The sequence below is a fragment of the Nuphar pumila genome, chromosome 12 (assembly GCF_984573655.1).
Source record: "Nuphar pumila chromosome 12, dmNupPumi1.hap1.1, whole genome shotgun sequence".
NCBI classification, from domain to species: domain Eukaryota; kingdom Viridiplantae; phylum Streptophyta; class Magnoliopsida; order Nymphaeales; family Nymphaeaceae; genus Nuphar; species Nuphar pumila.
The window spans coordinates 5,292,510-5,299,433 of NC_143260.1; the positions used below are offsets into that span (position 1 = coordinate 5,292,510).

Below are 6,924 nucleotides of genomic sequence, written 5' to 3' on the forward strand. Positions count from 1 at the left end.
AGCATGCTATACTCACACATTCAGTTTTTTGACTGTCTTAAAACACATATGAGCATGGTGGAATCACATATAGAGTTTTTTTACTGCCTTAGAACATATATCATTCATGATAGAATCACATATAAAGTTTTTGGCTTTGCCTGCCTTAGAGCATATATGAGCATGAAAGAATCACATATAGAGTATTTCTGACTGCCTTAGAACACATATGAGCATGCTATAATCACATATTCAATTTTTTGACTGCCTTAGAACACATATGAGCATGATCGAATCACATATATAGCTTTTTGCCTGTTTTAGAGCACATATGAGCATGGTAGAATCACATATATAGTTTTTCTAGCTGCCTTAGAACACATATGAGCATGATATAATCACATATAGAGTTTTTTTACTGCCTTAGAACACATATGAGCACATGATAGAATCACATATAGAGTTTTTTGTCTGCATTAGAGCACATATGAGCATGATAGAATCACATATAGAGTTTTTTTACTGCCTTAGAACACATATGAGCACATGATAGAATCACATATAGTGTAAAATTTATTTCAATATATTTTGTTTATCAATACTGACTGTTCTTTTCTTGTGTAGGTTGCTAGTGATAATCAGCGTAGCGGAACTGAAGGGACAGATCAAGACAATGAACAAGAAGACGCACAAAATCTTGACAATGATTAGATTAATGTGTTGGAGAAGTTTTGTTTTTTTTGTTTCAAAATTGTAATTGTTGAATTGTAAATAATTAAACTTGTTAATTTTAAAGTGGAACGATTAATTGTTGTAGATTCCTTTTATATAAAATTTTATGTGTACTTTGTTTTTTATTTACAGGAAATATAAATTGTACAGGAAATATAAATTGTAGTGTTTTCGATATTTAATTTTCAAATAATTTTTTTTATTTTTTTCTTGTTTGCGATGGATTAGCGATGGGTTTTTTCGTCGCTATACATATAATTTAGCGACGGTTTAGCGACGGATGTAAATCTGTCGCCAAACCGAGGTCGTCGTTTAGTACCGGCGGATTTGCGACGGAACGGGCGACAAATTTATTCTGTCGCCAGTAAGCATCAAAAAATTCGTGACATCAGTTGTTTGTCGCTAATTCGTCACTAAGCCGGTTAGCGATGGAATGAGGTCGTCGCTAATCCACTGCTTTGTTGTGGTGTCAGCCGGACAGCTAGGATCAATCGACATAGGATCCTTTGTATCCTATGTCAAAGGATGGGATCCTTTTTGGAATGTAAACTAATTCTAACCATGCAGATGCATCATTTGGATGGCTGGGATCGACATAGGATCCTAGTCATCATATATTGTAGGATAGAATTCTTTTTCATTCTTTGCAAAATCTAACTTGAAAATGGATCCCTTACGAGGATGTAATTCAACAATGAAACACACACACACACAGGTATTGCTAACGAAGGAATGTACAAAATACCCATATTGCAACCCAACACAAATAAATGCAATGCAAAAAATGAATTAATAATGTCGCAGACCACATTAATCTCAAATGTCAGAAAATAAATAATGCCACAATCCACACATGATATAATCCTCACACCTCTCTATCAACATAACTCCTGCACTCACATCAACAAACCAATGCAGGCCAATCCAAAGGCAGCCAACAGGGTACCCTTGGAACTCCACTCCCCATGAACACTGATGGATGCTGACAATGATGGACCACCGGTTGAACCTGTAGTTGATGCATTGGGTGACTGAGCTGTAGGTGCACTATTGTTTGGTGAAGAAGATGGTGTGGGTGCAACACTCATGCCAGTGAACTTGTCCACTGGCAACAACACCTTCTCAACCGGATACAGTGCTAATGGTTTTGTCAAGTAAAGTGCAGTAGAGAACGTTGTTTCCACGAAACCAGTGCTGACATTCACTTGTTGGTTAGAAATACAGGTGAAATTAAGGCCATATGTGCCATTTGGTCCTGATGACCTTGTAGGCTGAGGGTTGCTGACGGTTTGGAACATGTCCCATGAGTAGTACTTGGAAAGCACATGGAACTGAACAAGTTTAACCTGCTGGTCCGGTGTGAGAGTGTTAAGGAAGCCTGTTGGAAGCAGGTTGCCGAAGGCGTTGTCGGACGGCACGAAGATAGTGAGGCCGGTGTTCGAATTGTTGAGGTCGTTTGGTGAACTGAATTCCTGCTAGTGTGGTGTTAAGTAGACGGATCAACGTCGTGTATTGGCCGGCTCTTTCGAGGATCCCGGTCAGGTTCAATTCCGATTGAGCTGCAGTGGTGGTGAAGAGTGCAGCTGATAGGCAGAGGGAGAGAATGAAGAGAAGTGAAGTGTGTGATGGCTCCATTCTCTCTGTTCTTTGGTTTGGTATTATGAAGAAGGGGATGAGGACTTATATGAGGATCAGATGGGAGTGTGGGGTCTAGAGAAGAGCTGGCATTAGCTGTCTGTAATTAGACTAAGGAACGAAGATGAGAGTGATGTCTTATTTGTCAGCTGAGGGAGGAAGAAGTCTTGCACTAATATATTACATGATAGAAAGTAAATATATATTACATGATGAAACTAGTGGCATGGTAAGGAGATGGAAGTTTCCTTCTCTTTCTTTTCTTTTATATATGTAGACAAAATTGTGGGGCTGGATTTTAATACCAACAACATTTCCATACTTGCCCGTTGTTTCCTTAGATGCATCTGGACGGCTAGGATCAGTCCACATTCTGGTGATAATCGTTGGACGGTTAGGATTGAATGTAAGATGGAACCCATCTCATGTCAAACGATGGGATCGGTTTGGTCGGAAATCTTATGGAGCTAAACGGACCCCGTAATTCTTTTGGACGTCTCCGTCTTTACAACAGCTTATATCCGAATATTGGAATACTGGGTCCACTGTCTTATGCATGCGAACGAACAAGAAGATCAGGTGGGGAGTTTCAGCCTTTGAGGACTAGCTTCTACATTGCAGCATAGTGAAGAAAATAACAGGATGTAGATCACTGAAAAGAATAATGGCATATATATCATTCTTATGCGACTATCTGAATGAAAGACATTTTAGTCCTTGAATTCTCTACCCCTATATACATGATACCATGGGCATCCCTTTTGCAAAATTACTTTCAAAATTATGCGCATTATATATGGAAAATACAATGTGACAACAAGATGCTACCAGGAATGAGATTAACTGGGATATCGCTTGTGCCAAATTAGTAGCTTCAAGATCTTTTTTTTTAGGGGATTTTTCCCAAACTTTTATTTCAAAGGGTGGCAAGGGATGTAACCACTTATCCAGAAAGGTGAGAATCTTGGAAATTGTGTTGTCCTTTATAATGCAATTTTCCAGCTTATCCCATATTGCAAGATAAATGGGTGCAACCAAACACTCCATTAGGTGGTAAGGAATGCACCTGCTCTACTGAGCAGAATTTAGCTGTTTTCCACCTATTAAGCTACTGGCAGAGAGTAGAAGGAAGATTCGTATACCAAGAAGGAATGAAGTTCAGATGTTAAATGTTAACTCTAAGTTACCTATATATTTAGTTAGGTGTCAACTCTAAGTAACCTGTTTAGTTAGGTAAGTTTAGAGATTTGGCCCTATCATGACACTTTTTTTTATATCACGAAAAGGGTGGACCCAAGTTGAATGGCATGCACGGTTATGCATTGAATCACCGGGGACACTAATTTATTCAAGGCATCATACTCTTCTCTTTGGATGAATGTCACGAGTTGTATATGGGCATGCACTTGACATTTGTAAAATGGTCCTTGGACGAGTGTAGAAGAGTCTTTTTCTTGTGTTTTTGCAAATTAGTCCCTACGTTTTCTGTATTTTGCAAAATGGCCCTTTGTAAGGGCAGAATCATCCATTCGTCTACCCATTATAGCCAATAATTATCCATTTTTGAAGAAAAAAGTGATTTCTACTCATTATTTCCTTACCTTTATTAATAGCCAATAATTATCCATTTTAACATCATATCTAGTAGAAAATCATAATAGGAAGAAGATTGAATGCCTTGAATCTACAGGATGCCCTTTAAAAGAAAAATTAGACTTTATTATTCATTTTGAAAAAGAACTTATCAATGCGTCTTTATCTATAACTGTACTCCTAATTCGAATAAAAAAGAGTAAGTTTAAATATCTTACTTTTTCTTGTGGAAACCTACTAAAACTTCCATCTTATTTCAAAAAAAAAAAGTTTCTTAATTAATTAATCAAAATTAAAAGCCAAGAAATTACCAAAATAGGGCAACAACATTGAAATTTGACCCCAAAATAATGGAACTTATCTCCCCACATTGCATCAAATTTTATGTTTATTTGAAGCTTGCCGTCTATTTTGACCACTTCTGAGTTTGTCAACTTTTAATAAAGGTATCGACAACATGTTTTACATCGGATTAGTTCTTGTTCTTTCAAATTGAAGCCAAGTTTATATATATATATATATATAGGAAATATACAACCGACATAGCAAAGTGGTGACACATCCAACTCCATAGATGTGATCTACATGTTTTATTTAGTGGAAACCAGCTTTTGGATTGCCAGGCCTATCTCGCACAAAACAACAGAGACCACTGCATGTGTTCGAGCGCGCTGGCGCATGATTGTATGTGTCTATTAGCGCATGTTTGCTTGTGTGTAGCATCTATGCATGCGTGTGCTGCTCATTCTCCGTCGCCGTCCGCCCCCCCCCGGTTGGAAAATAAAGATACACACTTCTTTTTCGTTGTTTATGCGTACCAAATAGGTTGTTTCACTTCTGGTCGTGAAGAGGGATATTCTCATTATCAGAAAAAAAAAACTAAAAGAAATGCTCTCAATTGCCAATTAGCAAAAAAAGGTAAAGGAGTAAAGAAAAAGAAAAAGAAAAAGGACAGAAATAAAGAGATATCTTTAAAAAAAAAGTATGGGATCTGAAAGTTTTGAAACTATTAAAACTTCCCCAGTAAATTAACATGTCCCTGATATTTGCAGGTCTAGCCTAAGGCGCTGTATCTAAGCATTTATAAAATCGAGGACCCGATTTGTCCTTATGAGAGAGATGGAACCCTTCATTTTTTTATTAACTAGTATATTAAGTGTTCACATTATATGCAGTTGCGCTGCATGATGCATCATGCAGCGCGGCCGACGGCCTATCTTGGTATTTCTCGAGATGGGCGTGGTCTCCATCCTGAGAAATGTTGAGATGAGTGGCTGTCAGCGATGCGGTGCATAAAATTTGCCCTCATATATTATTGCAAGAAATATTTCTTCCTGCAACCAATCACATCGTTTGATTATCCTAAGATGCATAACATACACACTCACCTCTCTGCCTTGATCCAACCAAGTACAGCTAGTGCCAGCATTTCTTTTGACCCCACACTCCATCTGATCCCCCATAAAAGCCCTCCCCTTCTCCAATCTCCACAATACCAAACCAAAGATACAGAGAGAATGGAGCCATCACACACCTCACCTCTGCTCATTCTCTCCCTCTGCCTATCAGCAGCGTTCTTCTTCACAACCACTGATGCCGCCTTGAACGTGACCGGAATCCTCGACAAGGCCGGCCAATTCTCGGTGCTGATCAAACTACTTGGCACCACACAGGTGGGAAATCAGCTAAACAATGAGCTCAACAATTCATACAATGGCCTCACTTTCTTGGCACCATCGGACGGCGCCTTCAACAGCCTTCCGCCCGGCTTCCTCAACGGTCTCTCACAGGAGCTGCAGGTTAAGCTTGTTCTCTTCCATGTGGTTTCCAAGTCCTACAGTTGGGACGATTTCCGGACTGTTAGCAACCCTGTGATCACACAGGCATCCGGACCTAATGGCCCATATGGCCTCAATTTCACTTACATTTCTAACCAACAAGTGAATGTCAGCTCTGGTTCGGTCCAAACGACGTTCACGAATGCCCTCAACTTGACAAAGTCATTAGCAGTGTATCAGATTGACAAGGTGTTGGTGCCCGCAGATAAGTTCAATCCCGCTCCCTCACCAACGTCATCTGCATCACCAAAGAGTGCGGCACCTACAAGTGAGCCAAAATCTAACACATCATCTGCAGGTTCAACCAGTTCTCCAGCAGGTTCAGCAGCTACCAGTGTTCAAGGGCACTGGAGTCTCAAGGGGAGCCTGTTGACTGTCTTGGGATTGGCATGCATTGGTTTGTTCATTTGAGTGCAGAGTTATGTTGAGGGAGAAGGGTGTGAGGATGATGTTATGTATGCGCTGTGGATCTTTGTATTTCCCCCTCTTTTATTTGATGTGTAGTTTGGGCATTGATTCGTTTTCTCTGTGTTGTTCTCTTGGGTTTAATGTGGTTTTTGGAGATTCATTCATTTGCAGTTGGCATTCTTTCATGCTTTTTGAATTCCTTCATTAGCTCTCTCTTGATCTTGCCCTCTTGAGTTGAATGTGGTTTTTGGAGATTCATTCATGCTTTTTGAATTCCTGCATTAGCTCCTCTTGAGTTTTAATGTGGTTTTTGGATATTCATTCATTCGCAGTTACATTCTTTCAGGCTTTTCTCTCTCTCTCTCTATCTCTCTCTCTCTCCACCTTATGACTAGGGGAAACCATGGACCACCATGGATCGAAATCCATGGAGGGCATTTATTGCACAAGGCCGAAGATGGTTGTACTCTAGTTGGCAGGAGAACCTCAAAGGTCTTACCAACCAGAGTCCTGCCATGAATTTTAACACAAATAGAAATACTTCATTGTTTAATGGCATGATACTAGCAACAATGCTGGATGAAAACTGGTCTTGAAACTACATCCCTGTAAAGTGGTTTTCTTTTTGAGTTTTTTTTTTTGGGCGGATAGTTCAAGGGAAACAGTCCATCACTTATACCGCACAGTGGCTGGCCTCCTGTTGGAGAAAACCCTTGAGGTCTCTCCTGCCCACCTGTAT

The 6,924-nt window shown here is 39.7% G+C and overlaps 1 pseudogene across 1 annotated transcript; it reads left to right on the top strand.

Moving 5' to 3' along the window:
- The first annotated feature begins 5,438 nt into the window (after positions 1–5,438).
- Positions 5,439–6,286, top strand: LOC149819761 (fasciclin-like arabinogalactan protein 13 pseudogene; annotated as a pseudogene). Its single transcript, XR_016426562.1, has one exon. The product of XR_016426562.1 is annotated as a fasciclin-like arabinogalactan protein 13 pseudogene (transcript).
- The last annotated feature ends 638 nt before the right edge of the window (positions 6,287–6,924 follow it).